We start from the raw sequence: 20,115 nt of genomic DNA on the forward strand, positions 1-20,115 counted from the left end.
TGTTTATACATTTTATATATAATAATACGACAAATATTATAAAAACCTGTATATTATAAATATAAAATATATTATATTATAAAAACCTGTATATACTGTATATTTAGTATAGTACAAATGTGCATAAGTTTGCTAAATTGCTACATGAAGTTTTGATTAGTAATGTTACTTACTTTTTATGAAGGTATTTTTTTGCATGCATTGCAAAACCTTCTAACCTCGAACACAAACTCGGAGATTTTAGTTCCCCATTAAAATCAAAGAACCCAGTGAATGGAGCCTGAACTTAAGCTGAATCCCAAATGACTTCTCCCTCCCTTCCTCACTATGTCAGCGCACTACGTGGCGTATGGAAGGACGCGGGTCCTGGGCAGTGCACTACGTGTGCGGATTTTCATGTTTGGGATTGAGCCTGCGTGTTCGCCTTGTGTTCAGCATGAACGCGGATCAGAGGGCGGGATTTCAACTTTCAGAAACGACTGAGACGTTGAGTTCATTCTGCTCCCAGTAGCCGGACTGTCAGTTGTGTTTATGCTTGCGTTTGACAGAAGTTTGTCTTTTCCAACTTGTCTGATCGCATCGGAAAACACTGCAGACTTCTTGTTTAATCCAGACAAAGCTGTAGGAGCTGGATCGCCTCTGCGCGAACAAAGCCTGGCCATTTGAATGAGAAGTGCACTTTTAGTTCGGAGCACAGCACACTGCAGTCAGGAGGAAACGCACCGGTGATCTCCTGTTACTGTTGCAAATTTAACTGAACTTCAGTGGGAATGGAGTAGCCTTTAAGCCCTGCCTCACTGGGAATAAGCACTAGACAGGTAAGTGCAAACTATCTGAGCCTGCACATGTTAACACAAACGATTTTAAACTCTTTATTGATTTGCTTGAAAACTTCACATTAAGCAATAGTTCATGATCCATCCTGGTGTGTTAATAGTTGATCTATTGTAAATGACTTGTTTATAAAATTAAGCATCTCTCAGGTTTATCTGATCTATCTGGTAGGCTGCTTGATAAAAAAAGAAAAAAGTGTAAATAAAATAATAATAATAAAAAAGTAAAGATTTCTACTCTGCTACTGTATATACAGTGTGGTGAATGTTCTGTTCTGTTCAGTCCTGTTCTGGGGGTTTTCCCTAATCTTAATTAGGTTTCTCATCTTTCTTACTTTCATTGGAAACATATGCATGATGAGGACATGGACAATGTCATTATGTCAAGTCCCTTTAGTCGTCTGCATCTGGACAGTGTTCCGAGTTCTCCGAGCTTCTGGGAAAGTGCTCTGTAAGGCACCTGCAAAAACAACAGCAAATGCAAACTAACAGAGCGGCTCAGAATGACTTCACCACACCTCGCAGGATTAGGGACTTTTATGCTGTTGCATCAGAGAAGCAGTTTCATTATTCTCGCAAACAAAAGACCCTAGATGCTGTTCACACCGAACTAAATATTCATCTGATTCCTATTATTGTATGTAGAGTTTTGAGTCGCACCAGTGTATAACCACCTATTTGTTTTCTTCTGACATTCCCTGGATGTTTAACCTATAAGCCCTTTCAAAGGAAAACAATAATGAATTAAAAAAAAAAACCAAAAGAAGTGCTAAATCCAAGCTATAGTTCTTTCTGAAGGGTGTTATAATCTTGTCGTAATGCATGAATGCACGTCTTCAGAGTGAGGAGTGTGGTGCATGATCTGACATACGTTTATTTGTCAAGGTTCAGTTAAAACATGTCCTCAGGTGAGCAACGATGACAAAGAAAGTGATGGAAAGGCATAGAAAAAACAAAAACACTGTTGAATAGAGTACCTGGTACTGTGCACGCATACTGTACGTGCACACAACAATCTGCTGTCTGTTAGACATGCTGCTAAATGCCTCAAAAGCTCCGACAAGTCCTAACACACATGCCAAGGGTTTAACATTCCAGGTTCTTCTCGCCCACCTTGTTTATTTTGATCCGTGTAACGGAAGATGTACACACAAGCCTTTTTGTGCTTAAGGGATTGTATTGGATTGAGTGAAAATGTTGTCCCTCATAAGCAGAGGTAGCGAGAGATGTTCTTTCCTTTGCCAACAACACCACTGATGACGTGAAGGGGACGGTTTTTGGCTCAGATGAATGGAAGACGTTTTTAGCTGCCTACTTTGTTTCATATCCAAGTTTTCTAGTCATGTGTATCTCATTTTTTGAGAATAAATGATGTTGTTGAACCCCGGCATTACACATGGCAGGCGAGAAACCTACCACTGAGACAGGAACACATCTCAACCCCATACACATAAAGGCCAATTCAATGTATTAAATGTAATACAGAATGAAGAAAAAATGCCAAATCTTTTATTTATTTATTTTTTTGCTTTACTTGGACTGACGAACAGCTAGGCCACACTCGCTTTTCAATGTACAAGTTGTAAACACATTTTATTTGTCATATATACATTACATCACAGTAACAGTCTTTTCTTTATGTATCAAATTCAAATTCAAATTTTATTTGTCAAATACACAGTCATACACAGTACGATGAAATGCAGTGAGATGCTTATATGACCGCCCATGACCTTAAAAAAGAGAAAGAGAATGTAAAGAGAATGTAAAGAGATGTATTCAAGCTTGTTTGAAAGCAGGGGTCAGGGCACAGGGTCAGCTTTGATATGTTGCCCCTGTTGCTGAGAGGGTTAAGGGCCTTGCTCAAGGGCCTAACAGTGGAAACTTAATGGTGACCTTTGACCATCTGATTTTTATCTCAAAACCCAAATCGCCTGACATACTGTAAGATAAATTGCCTCTCTTCTTGGTCAGATATACTCAGAGGCATCTCCTTTAACAAGAATGACAGGAACACAAGCCACACCTCTTTTACTTGGGCTGACAGGCACTTATGCCTCTTTCACTGGGACAGATTTGCACCTTAGACAACCTATTGTACTGGGAATATCATGCAGAGATGTTGAGGCTACGTTTTCCAAATATAGTACTAAAAGAAGATGTGTGTGTGTGTGTGTGTGTGTGCTGTCAGAAAGCTGTTCTGATTCCAGTGCTGCCTGATATGCATGTTATTTTCTTAATGGGTTCCTTCCAAAATGACATCACAGAAGAACTACCCATATTCACCTGGGCTTTTAGCTCCACCCCAGCTGAGAAAACAACGAGCTGAAAATCCAGTGTTGCTACTTTTCCCTCTGCAGACCAGCCATTCAGCATTGCACTCAGCAGAACGGAGAGAGTCTTGTTGCCCTGCCCGGGTTTTTATTTGAGTGTCCTAAAGCCACAGATTTTTAGACTGCGTTTAATGGATTCCAAGAAATGAGACACCAAAACGATAGACCGCAATCCAGCGAGGACCGTGTATGTATTCAAGCCTTTGTAGAGCAAGCAGTTTGTGTTTATAAACATGTTCCTGCATCCACTGCTGTCCAGCATCTTCTGCTAGACATTCATCTCACTCCAGATGTTGACACATCATTTTAGCTCCATCTTGGATGTTTATGGCTTTAAAAGGGAATGCTTTTGCAGCATGCTGCTTAAGTTTAACACTTTATTGCCTCTTATCATTACGGTACAAACTTACTCAAAGAGGATAAGACCCTAGCCAACCCTGAAACACAATCTGCATGGCAAGGTCTTATACTGTTTATATTTTCTCGGTTGTGTTCTAATGTTTTCATTGAAAACGCCTTGAAAGATCTGAAAACGATACCATCAGTCAACAGTTTTAAAGATTGACGTTTCAGGTTGTTTGGAAAGTGGTTAATAATTTTTTTATTTCATGGTTTATATAGTAGTTTCAGCTTCAAGGTTAATTATATGTTATATCAAGGTTTGTTCTAAGATTAGATTTATCTAGTCCTCGTTCGACGTTCTGCGCAGCATAAACTCTGTTGAGATTAATGTGCACATCATGATTTGGTGAGTTTGCAATATGGAAATTGCTTTTTATTTTCTCAGTAACAAAAAGAGGCAGCGGTGGCTTAGTGGTTAGCACTGTCACCCTGCGCACTTCAGTTTCCTCCCTCAGTCCAAAGACATGCAGAGTAGGCCATTCTCTAGTTGTCTGTAATGTGTGAGTGTGGGTGCATGCCCTGCAAAGTATTGGCACCCTGTTCAGGGTGTACCCCACCTTGTTCCCTAAGGCTCCTGGGGTAGGCCCCATGCGACCCTGCATTCAGGTTAATGCGGTATAGACGATGATTTAGTACCAAAAAGAGCAAAACAAAATAAAAAAAAAGAGAATAATAAAGGCTATGTTCAAATTACCAACCTGTAGTGACTCAAATATGATTTTTTTTTATCCTAATGTGACACAGATCTGATTTTATTCTGTTTTTTAAGGGCTGTCTGAACACCCAAATCTGATGTTTTTCAGATCAGATCTGAGTCACTGTCGTACGTGGTCCTAGATTGGGTATATTCAATTCAATTCAATTTTATTTGTATAGCGCTTTTAGCAATTTTCATTGCCGCAAAGCAGCTTTACATAGTCAAAAGAATTATTTAGGTTTGTATGAAATGTGAATTTGTATGAATCAAAAATATATATTTGATCATGCAAATATATATTTGATCATGTATATATATTTGATCATGCAACTTTTTGCCCCTGCGCATGTGTACATGTTGTTGTCATTGGGGAGCATGGGTATTTTATAGCAATGTTAGCACAGTCTGCTAAAACAGTTAAAACAAGGCGTCTGGCTTCCTTCCTTTTTCTGGACCTCAACAAGTACAGCCGACTTACTACATGCCATCCTCTGGAACAAAATCACAAGCATGCTAAAAGTGAATCTGTTGTTTGAAATGAATAAGCGCTCAAACAAATATGATGCGTTTTACCACATCAGATGGTGGAAGCAAAAACAAACCAATGTGCGCGTGAGTGCCGTTTCAGAGGATGGATGCATCCACACTGGAGTCAGATAAAAGTCACTTGTAATTATTAACGTGAACTCTCATGACATGCAAATCCGACCTCACCGAAAGTTTAAATTGGACAGCGAGGTTCGGCAGTTTATAGCTTTTATAATATATAATAAGTGATAACAGGTAGCTAACTAGTTTCAGTAAAGTAACTGGAACTAGATATAAAAGTATGAAGGCATGTTGTTTATTGATAATCCGAAAATAGGCGAAATGCTGTTATACAAAAGGTATAGAATACCTCAACAGGGTATAAATAAAATGCTTTGTTGAAAAATCAACAGCATATACAGTCTCGTTTTTTTTTATTACAAAATGGCCAAACCTACCATCCAGCCACTGGATGTAGTGCTGGTCCCAAACCCGGATAAAATGTGTCAGGAAGTGCCAAGCTGTTCTAAAGCAACCCCTCGACGGGAGCAGCCGAAACACCAAAACACACACATGACCAATACAGTCATGTTTTATTCCATACTTAACGAACAGGCCTAATTATTGAGTAAATAAGAGGAATCTAACGTGTTGTTTAGTATAACGCGGCTAAGGGTTATGAGTCTTTCGAGCCAAGTTATTATGCTCGGTACAGCACCCGAGTGGAAAGTGCGTTTTACTAAACGATCACTTTCTACATTGTTGTATGCATGGTGTGCAACAGTAATCTGAAAATAACTGCCTCTACCACCTCTGTCTTTCTTCTTGCACACTACTTTTCTATCCAGTGACAGTAATTGTGGCTTGGCTGGGAAATACTACACTGTAAATATTTAGTCCTGCTGAGGACGAACATGACAGCGCCAGGATTCTGTGATGAAGAGCTTGGGTTGTACACAGCAGAACGATTCTAATAAGACCTGTTAAAGCACTTAATGTTGTAACTTTAATAGTTGTTGACATGCCGTGATGTCCGTTCTGCACAGCTGGTTACGAGTGAGGAACGCAGCAGGACAGCTGGAGCTGTAACGTTGCAGTATTTTTAAAAATACTTCTTTTCCCATGCTTCCCGTTTTAATTTTACAGTTCATTGAACAAAAATAGGGGAAGTCTGTATAAGTGACCTTAATATTAATCTTGCTTTTACTACTCATTTACTTCCTTTTTTTAGGTTTTGTCAGATAGTGACAGAACAAGAATTAAACAGGCTGGGGAAAAAAAGAGTAAAATGATAATGGACATAAACTAAAATTTGAATACTAGTTGGTTGGTGTAATTGCAGGTTGTCCTTAAGATTGGTGCTGTAAAGTGTCTCACCCAGATGAATAAGTCAGGGATTTTTAGACAGGATCATATAACAGCATTATTCATCTCCGGATTAATGCTTTGTTTTTCATAATTATGCATTTACATTTATATCTTTATTAGATAAAAAGAAACACATTTGCTAAATACAATTTCATGCCCTTTCATGTAGTGTCCATAATAAAAAAAAAAAAAAAAAAATCTTTCAATGATCTTAATTGTCATTCAGATAAAACTTAGCCAATTTAGATTTCACATGAAAAGACATAAACCTGAATAAAAAGTGTTTTATTCTAAAATGAAAAGTTGTTAAGATATTGCAACATGAATTTGACATGGTTACGGACACTACAGGTTTTTTGGGGGGAAACATCCTTCATTTTGCACAGAATGCCGTAATTTAAGCAACATGTTTTACAGGTCATATGCTTCTATAGGCTTACATCAATTTTAGTATCAATACTCATGAAGAAATATGAATAATTTAATTTTTTTCATTATTACTGTTTAAAGCCGGACAGTATAACACTGAAAAATGGTGCATATAAAATAATTTATCCAAAAACAGCTGAAGTTAGCAACTTGAATTTTTGGGGGAATCAAGATTCGTCCATGTTGCATAAACTTAAGAAAAACTTATTTGACACATTTCCTAGATTATATGTATTTAATAAAATAAATAAATAAATAAATAAATAAATAAAATCAGCACTAATACTGTGTTTTGGCCGACTATAACGTAGTAGTGTTAAATAGTGCATGGCTACATAAATGCAACGGTAGCTCCAGCTGCTTTCCAGGGTTATGGTACTTGCTCGCTCTCTCTCTTAAGATTTTTATTTTTTTTTAACTGCTAGAGATGTGTTAGTCTTTAAAATTCTTGGCTCACACCGCCCTCTCCCTTTCTCCTACCGCACCCTCTTTCTTTCATTCTCCTTCTCTCTCTCTAAAGTCATTTAACACCTACTCTTTCAGATGGTGTTAGGTCTCAGAACACACTGTGAGTGTAAACAGTTCCACGTTTTATCTCCCTTCTGTGTTCCGATTGTTCCAGGTTTTCACCTGGAATAAATTCACTCGAGACTGATACCATCATTAAAAGCAAATGAGCTGGAATGTGTGGATTATTGCAACTGCTGCTAAACATGCTTTTAAGCTCTGACCTGGCAGAACAGGGCAGGAAAGATAGGAATCAGAAGGGTAGGAATATTTCTCTGGAATATTTCTACAGTACGCTAAATCTGAAAGTTGTGGAGAGTTGGCTGATCTTCATAAAGCAAGGTCTTTTTTTAAAGAAAACTAAATTAGACTAAAAGTTCATGAGGTCAAGGTTAGGTTTAGGTGTATACCGAATGGCGCTTAAAGAGATGCATTAAAGCCAATGAAAGGCCACCACAAGGATACCAATATTGCATTCGACTTGTACCTTAAAAGTAGAAATTTGGGGTGAGGCTTTGGCTCTTCCAGCTACACAGTGGGGGAAAAAACATGGATGTTGCCACCATGTTCATCTTTTATTAGCAAAAATCAAGAAAAGCGATGAATGATGTGTACAAACTGTGTACTGCACAGTCAGCGTAATAAACTGAACAAGCTAATACGTCTGTATGTTGGTTCACTAAATCAAATACAACTATACATCCAGTTTGTGTAATAAAAATAAAGAAGTGCTACTTTTCCTACGTTTTACGCAGCCATTTGAGTTGCGACATCGCATTGAGAAGATCTCCTTGACGTTCCAAACAGGACTTCCAAATTAAAGAGACACTTTTTCCTATTCAGAGATCAGAAACTTTTAAACTATGCGTTTTAGTGTACCGCAGCATAAATCAAGGCTTGTTATCTCGCTGGCTCTGTCCTGAAGTTGCCTCCACCATTATCTCAGTGCTGGAAATCTCTCCGACAAAGACATGGTTGTAAATTAGTGACAAAAAGAGCCATCCTGGTTAAGGACAAAACAGCGCTGTCTTTTTCATGGCTGTCCTGCAGAGGACATTTTAATGTCTAAATGACCAGAGTATATCTTTTTTGGGCTGAATGAGAGCTTCCGCTGCCACGCCCTTCCTCTTTGTGTTATCCGAGTACACAAAGCTTAAGAGGTTTTGAACGTGTGTTTATTCAGTCTTGCATTGCAGTTGTGAAAAAACCCTGTTGTGAGAGTAAATACCTGGTTTTGCAACAACATTCTCAAGTTCCCCTCTTGCTTAAGTGTGGGTGTTTATTCTCGCACGTTTTATGATTTTATAGCCTTGATTTGGTGCATACAGTATTGTCGGTAGTAGGTTGTGGTTCATTCGGTGTTGGTAGTGTTTTGCACTACTCTTGTACTAAAGACAGTAAACAGCAAGCCGGAAGTAAGGGACAAAGTGCTAAATGAGCAGAAGCACTGATCCAGGAACAACTATTGCTCTAACTGTCATCGGCCATGCTGACACAGGCCTCTGTAGACTGGCACTGCAGTTTGTGTCATGTTGCACGATTAGAAATGATGATGAATTCCTCTTTTTTTTTTTTTTTGCAATGAGCATTCAAATAAATTAGGATTTCTTTTAAATGATCCTTTAATAAACCAGACTTTGTGGGCTGGAGTGGAAAGTGATGTATTGCAATCTCTTTTGGCAGAGCTAGAGAGAGATTTAGGGGAAAGGCAAAAATGCAAAGGCATGCATGCATCTGGGGTGTAAATAAGCACAATTTAGCAATATATCTGTATATGCTATGGATTCTGCGTGGGTGTTTTAGCACAGAGCTTCCCATCCATCCAGCTGCTAGATTTCCCAGAATACTAGTTGGGCTTTTGTGGATAACATAAGCTCTGATGTGAAACGCTTCCATTTCTGTGTTGGCCTGATTGCGGTAATCCCACTTGTTAGTGTGTTTATGGTAGCCGTGCTTCTCTAGTTGCGATGATGGTTTGCTGCCATGCCATAGAGTAAAATCAGATGCTTTAGTAATTAAAAACAAACTGATTTAGAAAGCCTAATTGAAACCTGTGAGGCATGCAGGTATGAGATATTCTACTCTAAGCCAAGCGCAACATAAACACTTAAATAAATATGCGACATTAACATGCCATATGTTTTCATTTTCAGACATGACGTTCCCAAGAATTGCCTGCGTTTATAGCAAGAGCGATTGGATGAACACTGGGAATGAGTAGTTACAGATTGTTGTTTTGGCATAACATCAAAACCAGACCACCTGTTTGCTATATGTTATTCCATGGCCTCAGGGGATAAACACTAATTCAACATTAAAAGAGAACTGGTTAGGCTCCCTACGATAACATCCTTAAGTATCAGCCTTAATTGTTCCATAGTGCGTCAAGTCACGTTCATGACATCCTGGTATTGCACGCTGGCACTGATTAATTCAGACGAGCCAGGTAATTGACGCATGCTTGAAATGCTTGAAATGTAAATGTTTTTTAAATGCACGCTGATTTCTTATCTTGTGTGTTTACTCTATACTGAGTTCTTCAAACAAAACTTTCCAATTGCTTTTAAAGACAGAATATAATGAAACTCATTGACTTTTCCTATACAGTCAGGGTACCTTGCTGTGAAACGCTCTTATCACAGTTTTCGAAAGTGTAGAGTATCCAGTGTATATCAGACTGCCTGAGGCTAGGAATAGCTTGGCACCTACATATCATCAGAAATCCTTTTTTCCATTACTTTGCATACTTATAAAGTGAAGGCTTCTGAATATTATTCAAAAAGATAAGAATATTTCTTCTGAGCTAACGGAGGAATAATGAGTCAACCTTCATTACTCAACTGAGTCACTGAGTTCTACAAGCACTTTAAATAAGACCAACTAACCAGGCTGGGGTCATTTAATAACAGTTTAAAGTACAGTAATTAGGTTCCATAATTGCATTGACCAAAAACAAACAAAAAACTCTTAGATAGAAAAAAACCTCCAAAACTATGTACACAGGGTTTTCAAATCAAATACGGACTTTTGATTGTTCAGATTGTTGTTGTTTTACTCTCATCTAGTCCCCTGCCACACTAATGCACTTATCCCAGCGTATCACTAGTGCTTGGACACCAACAAAGTAGAAAGTTTTCTCAGTTTTCATCATTGTAACTGCTCAAACGCTGGCCCCCCAGGAACTCATTTATTAGTTCTTTCCTTTAATAGAAGAAAATATATATTTTGCAGAACAATGTATATCAAACCTCATACTCTCGATCTCTTATGGTAGCTTGCACATTACAGGAACTCACCTGGGAGTCATTGCTACACCACAGTCCTGGGAGTTATTGCTACATCACAGTCCTGACCTCGATCCAAGTGATTTCCACATGTTTGGGCAATTAAAGGAGTTTCAGACATGAAGCAGGCGGTCTGATCATGGCTCTGGCATAATGAGAAATCTATCTACCTTGATGATATCCAAGCACCAGCAAAACACTGGGCTAAGTGCATTAGTGTAGCACGAAATTATATAAAGAAATAAAGGTTGTTTTTAATCTCAGAACTTTATTCTGTTATTTTGCACAATCAAAAGTCCTGATCTTCAAGTAAAAAGAACTAGTATTTTTTTATCCATTCTCTATTCATTTTAATTCACTTGAGCATTGAATTCTTTAACCTTATTGCAAAACAGTTAAACTGCCCACTAACCCATAAAGGAGGGAGTGGAGGAAGGGGGTGGAGAGAACAGATGAAGAAATGGTTTTTAGAAACAAAGCATTAGCAGATGGGCCTGTAATGGGAAGCATATTTGTCATGTCCCGCGCCTGGTGTACTGTACACGGTGTGATGAGTCCAGGGATATCTGCTGTGTGCCGGCCAGGCTGTTATAGAGAACTGCTTTAGGCCTAAGCCTCTGCTTAGCACATGTAAATGTCAGATTGAGTTATTGGATTACAGACTGATGAAGCATGCTGAGACCCCTCTCCCCATGGCTGGTCACATGAGCTGCAACAATCACAAACACCCCCTCCTCTTCTTTATTTCTCTTTTAGTCACATTCACACTTTCTCTATTAGCTCATTTGGTTTGCTCTGCTGTAACCATGCTGTGCTTCCTGGGTCGAGAATGTGTGAATTCCAAATGTGTGGCTGGAGAGAGATATGTGTGTGTGTGTGTGTGTGTGTGTGCGTGCACTGTGAGCAGGTAAGAGCATTTATAAAACAGATAAGTGCTGTTTAATCTATAATGCTTGGAGGTCACTGTGTAGACTGCTCATGTCTGTCATTTTGGACAGGATAGATTTGACACTTTTTCATAGTCCTTTAAACCCAAGCTAAATTTGTGACACTGCCTTGACATTATTAAACAACACATTTGAGATCTGCAATTGCCAAGTAAAGTGTTGAATGAGTAAAAACTATGTATAAACCGTTGTTCAGGTCAAACCGGGACTTTTGATTGCGCAGGATAGAAGAACACAGTTATTAAAGTGCAAACTAATTTGATTTTGCTATATAATTCCTTGTTACACTAATGCACTTATTTCAGCATTTCACTCTAATCAAGGTAGAAAGATGATCGCACCGCCTGCTTGTCCCCCAGTTAATACTTTAATGGCCCAAACATGTGGAAATAGCTTGAAGCGTACAGAGGATATAGCAATAAGTCCTTGCTGAGTTCCTGTAATGTGCAGGTGGTGTTTGTGAATGACTGTGTGTAGAATCCCACAGACAAATGCATCTCTTAAGCAAGTTGGGCAAAAGTTTTATCTGTCGCTATTCAAGGATCAGGCATTCCACTCACTGAATGTTCACACATGTTTTGCAAAACTTTTGGGATGGAAACCTCAGACACTCCACATAACCTAATACAACTTAAATTCTTAAATTAAGATTTTGATATTTGTTGATACCACAGAATCTGTTATGATATGATACATTATTCTTTATTATCATCTGACTGACAAATTATCCACTTTGTTTAGAATCCAAGGTAGGCGTGTTGTTCTGTGATGATGATGATGATGATGATAATGATAATGATGATGATGATGTAGATAAGCACTGTTTGAAGTATTAGTCATACAGTCAAATCATTATGATAGAATATTTATCTGGTCAGTTTGAAAAATATTAATTAGCTTTACAACTCTGTTGACTTTCCTTTTTTGATAACGGATTTATGATTCTGTCAGTCATTGCATTTTCAATCGATGCTTTGCTCCAAATAGTCCGATTGTTGCACCTTTTATATTTTATATCACAATATTTTATATCATGATACTTGAAAACATTTTCGTGGTATGCAAAGTGTAATATGTTATAACAGCACTACTTTTTTTCCAACCGCAACGGTGTAGTCGGGTTTGAATTAGTTAAGATAGCTGTGTTATCGCAGAAAACTGTGTCATTTTCAGTCAGTAGTTGCTTTTAGTTTGGTTTTTAAACCAGTATTTTTTAAAAAGTATTAGTTCCTAGCTCTCACTTACAGTATGCAAGATCTCATTTATTACTGAGTATTTTTATGTCTATGTCCTTACTGCACTGGTGGACTTTAACAACACTAGTTATTTGTTTAAAGGGTTATTGCTGGCGAAGATTTGCATGAAGCTTCTGGGTTGCTGACGTTAAATGTACGCCCAAAACCCCCAAACCATCACCCCAGTGCTTGATTCTGTATTATGATATGACAAAAATATTACATTGTGGCATATGAAGACATGTTCGTGATACAAAGTATACTAGTTTACTAGGGTTTGCTTACAAAATTCTAAGTGCTTTTAGATAAGCTTGAGCATTACATCACATATAAAATAGCTACAATTCCGTAGAAATATTAGTTCCTTTTGCAGTCAGTAACAACGAAGTCATATATAAAGTAGGGCCTCTCGATTATGGTATAAATTGTCGATACTGATAGCAATACCGGTTGTTGATCACAGGTGTGTGGGGTTTATTTGGATCTTGTAAATGTTCTATTGTGTAGTACTGTTTATTTTTTTCTATTTATAGCTGTATAAAATAGTTATTCGAAATAACAGTGTACAAATATAATTAAGAGAACGTATCCGAGATATCTGAGAAAGTATCATAAATTTAAAAAGCAAACAACATATGCAACATATTCTATTCTGTTATTATTTCATTTAGTTTATTAAGAAACTGAAGCCGACTGAATAACCTATGCTCGACTAAATAGCAAAAATTTTCCACTTCTTGGCTAACAACAAAGATCTCCCACACATGCTGAAATGCGTACTTATTATACTCCCTTGTTATAATGTGCACCATATAAAAGCAAGGCTGCATCAATTAATAAATTAACAAATCGATGTGCACAGCCGTGCTGAATAGTCTCTCAATGTCTGCCTGCATGCATGGAGCGGTAAGGTAAGCCCATTATATACAGTATGCATTGTTATTTTTGGGACTCCCCTACATGGTTTTACTTCAGGAAAAACTTTTGCATATTGCAAATTTGATGCCTTTTAAAGAGACTTGGCACTAATCCCAGACTGGCGATGACATGTTGATTTGGTTGTCAACTTGTGTTTTTTGCGTCATCACAATAGTATTGATTTATGTGATCAGCCAGTTTCCAGTGATTATCGGTGGCCAATCGATCGGAGCATGATTGTAATGATTATTTTGGTCAATATTGAGATCACGATTATTATAGACAGATATAATTTATCAACCTCCTTAAAACCAGTGTTTTCAAACGGCTGACTTGAATTGAACCTTCAGCTAAGCTGAATTGAACCTAGAACCCAAGATTGCATAAAATAAAACAGTTAAATTGCTGGCAAAACCTGACAGCATTGCTATAGAGCAAATGGATGCGCTTGATTTTCACCACGAAACGAAAATGTTATTGTGGAACGGAATGAATAATAGTTTAATCTCGATTGTCTTGTTTTCATAGTAGTTGGAAGCCAATAATCGTTAAAAAAAATGTATTCAATTGCACAGCCTTAAGATAAATGAGATGATACCACCTGTGGTAAGTTATTCTGTAACTGTGGTAAGTTATTCTAGCACATGATGTGAAATCGCATTGCCAAGTACCAACTGGCATCCTGAGCTGTTTCCACAGTGTAACAGAATTTTCACAGTGCTGTCAAGAAAGATCCAAGAGACTGATTTATGAAACGTGGGTGTCTGAGTGCAGTCATTAGGTCTCCGTGCTCCTCTGTTGTTGACCCAAAAAGCTTTGCTCTGGCCTTGAGAGAGAAAAAGAGTTGAGCTCATAACTGCTGTTTTGCGTTTGCACATCCATCAAAGTGATGATTCATAGTGTCCTGGCTTTCACCCTTCTGTATGTTTATTTTATATTTAACAGAAAGTAACTTTATGCCATATTACACTTTGATGATGTCAGCATTATGTGCATGGAAAGTTTATCCATTTACATTAAATTACCCCTTGTACTCTTTTAAAACCATGGATTATTGTTCTAATAATGATATCAAATGTAAATTGAAGAATGTAATACATAAAACAAACACCAGTATAACATGAATTTTCATCATTACAGTGGCTTTAACCATACACAGGTCTGCAACGCTTGTGAAACACTGCTGCTGCCTCCAGCTGCTCTGGTTTGAGTGTAGATTTCATTAGACAAACACGAGGAGCTTGATATGAGCAGGTTACAGGTCCAATGTGTTACTTAAGCTCGTAAAAAAAAAACTGTAAAGGATTAGCTCACAGCACCAGACTGGTTCTCTTACATGCACATGTTGAAGGGCAGGGAGATGCACAGCGTAGCTGGTGGTCCCAGTGTCTGGAAGAAAAGCAAACATTCTGACCCGAGCCATGGAAGCGGAAGGAAGAATGTGGCGTGAGTCCGCGTGTCCGGTTTCAGGGGAAAACTGGTGTCGAAAGCCTGCCCTTGGACCAGCTATGTTTAGGCTGAATATTGGCGAGGCTTAAATTAGCTGGCTCTTCATATACTGTACACGGAGCTGCCAACAGATGGGATTTAGAAACCAGATACATTGAGCCTCATTTTTTAGTGAAAATTCGTGAAAATGTTTGCATAAGCCGAACCAAGCTAAAATTAGCTAAAATTTGTATCCAGGCACCCAGCGCTTATACACAGCTTGATACATGTGGCGCAATATTTAGAACATAAAAAAGAAAAAATGTCACAAATGTCACAATGTGCTTCCGGTGAGATACATGATCTTTTCTTTTTTTTTTTTTTTAACTGCTAGTCATGCTACATTACAGGGCTGCTCAATGCTCTGAGGAACGCATTAACTGCCTTCTTTTGCATAGATGAGCTCATAGATACACGTGACTGACTGGCGTGGCTCTATTTGACAAGAGAACGAGAAAGAGAGAGAGAGATGCCATCCTCTCCGCCCAGAGAGAAGAGGAAATTATGTTCTTTTTTGACTCCCTGCCACATATGGCTAGGGAGCACTGCAAGGCCAAAAGTTTGTGAACACCTGACCATCACACCTGTGTGTCCCACAGTTGAAAAAAAGTATTAATATCACTGGAATGAAGTGTTGGAAAGTTTAACAAGTGCATACGGAATTGAACACCAAGGTCGTGTGATTGGTGTTTGAGCGAAGCAGCAGCACACAGTCAGGAATTAGATCTGCAGAGCAAATTCCCGTAAACAGAAGGATACTGATTTCAGTAACAGTGCGGATGTGAATGCATTACAGTATACTCTCAGGATATGACACAGTGGGCATTTTCAAAGACAGAGCTTCCTCTATTGGCCTGCAGCCCCCATTTCTTTAAGGCAGGGGTCAGAGGTCAAGGACGATGAGAAGCACAATTGACCACTCCTGCAGCTGAGATTGATCAAATCATGCAATATAGATGACAGGCTGGTAGTTAATAAACGTTTTCTTGAACCTTTAACACTAACACAGATATTTGTCTCAGATTGCATTTAAACTCCTTTTTTTTCTGGGATACTTTAAGCCCTAGCAAGCTTTTTAAAGCCCCTTGAGCCATGTTATGTTAGGGGAAAAAAAAGGATCACTCCTTTGTAGAGCTACACAGCTTTTTTAAATGACTTATACTTTTGATTTTTTCTCCTTGTTTGGTGGTAAAAAAAACTATGATATGTTTCCAAATGAAGCAAGTCCCTTTCTCTGGCTCTGAAATGTTTCTGCTCTGGTTTCAGCCTTTATAGGTAATCCTAGAAACTACACATTAGGCCATGAGATAACTTTTTGAATTACGTTCTCTTCTAATCATGGATTCAGAATCGCTATTAAGATTTACTCCAGGGATTTGCTCAGTAAGGTCATCTGTGCGGCTTTGTTTTGGATTGTTGTTGGCATTCTGTGTGTTTTCGACTGACGCTGCTCAGGCTTCATGCCAGAGCCTTGTTATTCCTGGGGGCCTGTCACTGACTCGGTTTTCTCGTTTATAGTCAGTGAAAAATTTTTGAGACTTCTCGATGGGGCTGATCTTATGGATTGTGCTGTGTTTTGTAACTTAGGGTGTAGCTTTTAATATAATCTTGTGCTCATTTCCTCATTCTGGAGTCTCTGGTATGGTGTCAAGATTTAGCAAACATTGACTTGACTTTAGTAGGCATTATCACCTGAGTCGTATAGATTAAGGTGTACAGTTATGTGGTGTTTCTGCTTCTGTTTACTGTTCTTGTTTAACCAACACTTCATCAAATGGTGGACCATATAGTCTGGATGCGGTTTCAGCAAAGTAGTGAATCTAAACATTTGAAAGATATTATAGCAGAATCGATTTTTTATTATAGCAGAATTTATTTTAATGTATAAAGCTGATTGTTGTTATGAAAACAGAAATGCTCATGAATGATTGGATGGAGAAGTATGTACAAGGGTGAGTCAAAATGATCTGCACTTTGGCGGTGGAATTTATTTTAATTAACTTAGAAAAGACAAATACAGTGGAACCTCGGATTGCGAGAAACGCGGTTTGCGAGTTACCGCAAGACGAGCAAAGATTTTTAATAAATTTTGTCTTGGAAAACGAACAAGTCTTGGTTTACGAGTACCGAGTACCATATATGGGCATGCGCTTGCGCTTCTTGTTTTGACGCCGAGCATCACGTGATCACAACTAAGCCAATGGTATTTCTGTCTCTTGCGCTGCAGAATTGTGGGTAATCGTCTTCCCTGCTGGATCTTAGTGCGCATCTCTTACTCGTATAATCAACATCCGTGTGCGTGTACTGTTCACTATAACACTGTAACAACGTGTGTGCGCATAAAATATATTTTATTTTGTGTTTGTATGCATATGTGTACTGTTTATTATAACATGTGTGTGCGGGTGAGTGTAAAGCAAAAGAAAGTCTCATTAGAGAGGTTAAAGATCCATTTTTTCTCCCTCTCTGTAGAGCCTGCACTTTGTCATTGGACACCATGTCCCTTCACACACACACACACACACACACACACACACACACACACACACACACACACAAGGGTTACTGTGAAAGATGAGAAGAGGCAGGTCGGGGGACTAATTCCTCCTCTCCTCTTACTTCAGCTTCACACACAAACACACACACACAAACACACACACATACACACAGCGCCAGTGCGCATAAATGGAAACACTTATCTGCCGGGATTTATCTTCACTTTTTTTAAAAGGTAAAGTGCAGGTTAATTAGTTTCATTTTTACTTTATATTTTGTATTAATTATTTTTATGTATTTATTTTTTGGGGCTGTCAAACAGATTTCCATTATTCCTTATGGGAAAATTCGCTTTAGTTTACAAGTGTTTTAAAATACGAGCTCACTTCTGGAACGAATTATACTTATATCCAAGGTTTCACTGTATATATTTTCTAATATAGTCTCCTTGCTTTTTAATACACTTTGTCCATCTGTCAACCTTTGTTAATTTTGTCCATTTGGCTTTCATATTACCTCAGTTAAAAGTGTTTTAGGCTGAGCTGTGAGCCAAAAATGCACTGCTGTCTTCACTTTTTTATCAGAAGTGAATCTTCATCCTTCTGGGGCCGCTTTCAGGGGACCAAACAGGCGAAAGTCTGATGGAGCGAGATCAGGACTATAGGGAGGTTGCTATACCACCTCAAAACAAAGTTTTTTGCAGAGTGATGATTATGTGGGCAGAAGTGTGCGAACGTGCATCGTCATGCCCTTGAGTAGCAGTCCTCTGCGTTTAATCTGGAGTTTAGTCTTCAGCTCTTTAATCAGCATCTCACTGTAATGAGGTCTGTTGATTGTTAAACCTTTTTTCTGATGATGTTCCAATACTGTCCCTTTAGAATTTCAGAAAATTGTAAGCATCAATTTTCCAGCTAATGGTGGACGTCTGAACTTTTTCTTGGTCTGCGATAGAGGATGTTTCCGTTCCATACTCTGCCGTTTACTCTCAGGGTCATAGTGATGAATCCATGTCTCGTCACCAGTAATGATTCTCTTTAAGAAACTTTGTTTGTTTTCTTTTATCCATTGATGAAATGGGTCATCCATTTTTGCTCGCACCGTAGTTCCAAATAAACCTATGTAACACGTTCACACCTGCAAAGCATTGACTGTGGAGATGGAGATGGAATGGAAATCGCTGCGTGCTTGGTGCGGCCAACACAGATCATTTTTGACTCACTCTCATATATTCTCCAACTCCAGACTTTTTGTGGCATTAGTCAAAAGTAATAATGTTAGAAACTTTAAATTGATGTGTTATTTATGGTTATTAACCAATAATAGACATAACAATGGAGGGGAATTATTGTCACCATTTAGTCCTGAATGGAATGCTTAAACTGATCATAGCTTTTATATAGTTAAATACCCATGGTTTATCTCTTTTATTAAAGTACTGTACGCTTCCTTTTGCTTGTGTTGGACATGCGCTGTATTATTGTATAAAGCAAGCTAGGTTTCTCTTGTGAGACACTGTGTAGCCCCTATAATAAAATACAACTGCTTTTTCCATCTGTAGAATAAAACACATGGGCTGAACTTGAGGCAGCCTGTCAGCAATAAAAGTGTCACATAGTGTCAATGGACAAACATAGACATTGACAAACTGCTTTTATAGGAACGAAAAAGCAGAATTTCTTGCCTTGAGACTTAAGAAGTGGCAATAATTTAATAGTTAACATGAAAGTTTGTTGGGAAGAACAGTTAATCAGAAAGTGTGCCAGCTCTAAGAGTGCATTGTTATATCGCCCGTTTGTGAGCCTCAACTTTGTCACTCGAGACCGCTCTGAGCGCTCGTCAAAGCTGAGATCACCGACATTCCTTCTTCTCCACTTTCAGCTTTCTGTGATTCCCTCTCTCCTCTTTTCATACTTGGTCTTTTCAGAGAGCTCGTTCTCCTCCCTTGCCCTTTCCGTTACTTCTTAGTAAAGTGCTGTTTCATCTTTTTTTTCATGCATTCCACTTTTTTGCAGCTCATTCTGGTCAATTTCCTCAATATACCTTTCACTCAGGCCACATTTGTTTGGTTCATGCTGTTCCCTTGATTCTTTCTTTACCCCTCCCTTCTTGCCTCTTTTTTCCTGCTCGGTCTTTTTTAGGTCTCCTGCAGTGTGATCTATTAAATGCAAGTTCCCAGATGTGGCCCGTTAACCCTTGCTCTGTGCAGCAGCCATCCAGCTGAGCCGAGCTCACTAACATCCCCCTAAGACCACCCCCCGCCGTCCCCTAGACCCCCACTAACTCAAACACGTCTGTACGCAATCTCACAGCCTCATGCTGCTACATGTTTTGATCACTTGGAAGTAAGAGAAGGAAATTCGAAGAGTAATATAGATGTAATCACACGTCCATCCGCAGCAGGATTTAGACATGCAGACACAAGCAGTGCAGTGGTGCTGAAAGCTCGTGCTTAAAACCAGGTCCTGTGTGCTTTGGAGTGCTACCGAATTTAACTTCAGTTCATGTTTAATAGCGAAACGTAGGAAGGGATATACTTTCTTTTCTTACTCTCTTTGTCTTCGAAAAGAATGGCTGTTGAATTTCTTTGCAGATCAAACCAAGGAATTAAATAGCTAATTATGAGGTGTGGGAACAGGGTGAGGTTTAATGT

The 20,115-nt window shown here is 38.6% G+C and overlaps 1 protein-coding gene across 1 annotated transcript in view; it reads left to right on the forward strand.

Annotated features, from left to right (window-relative positions):
- Window positions 1–459: 459 nt before the first annotated feature.
- svild (supervillin d) overlaps window positions 460–20,115 on the forward strand; it is a 56,302-nt gene continuing 36,646 nt past the window's right edge. Inside the window, exon 1 of the mRNA XM_053511565.1 lies at window positions 460–818. The gene's annotated coding sequence lies outside the window, so the exon portion shown is untranslated. The remainder of the gene's footprint in view (window positions 819–20,115) is intronic.

The sequence above is a fragment of the Clarias gariepinus genome, chromosome 14 (assembly GCF_024256425.1).
Source record: "Clarias gariepinus isolate MV-2021 ecotype Netherlands chromosome 14, CGAR_prim_01v2, whole genome shotgun sequence".
NCBI classification, from domain to species: domain Eukaryota; kingdom Metazoa; phylum Chordata; class Actinopteri; order Siluriformes; family Clariidae; genus Clarias; species Clarias gariepinus.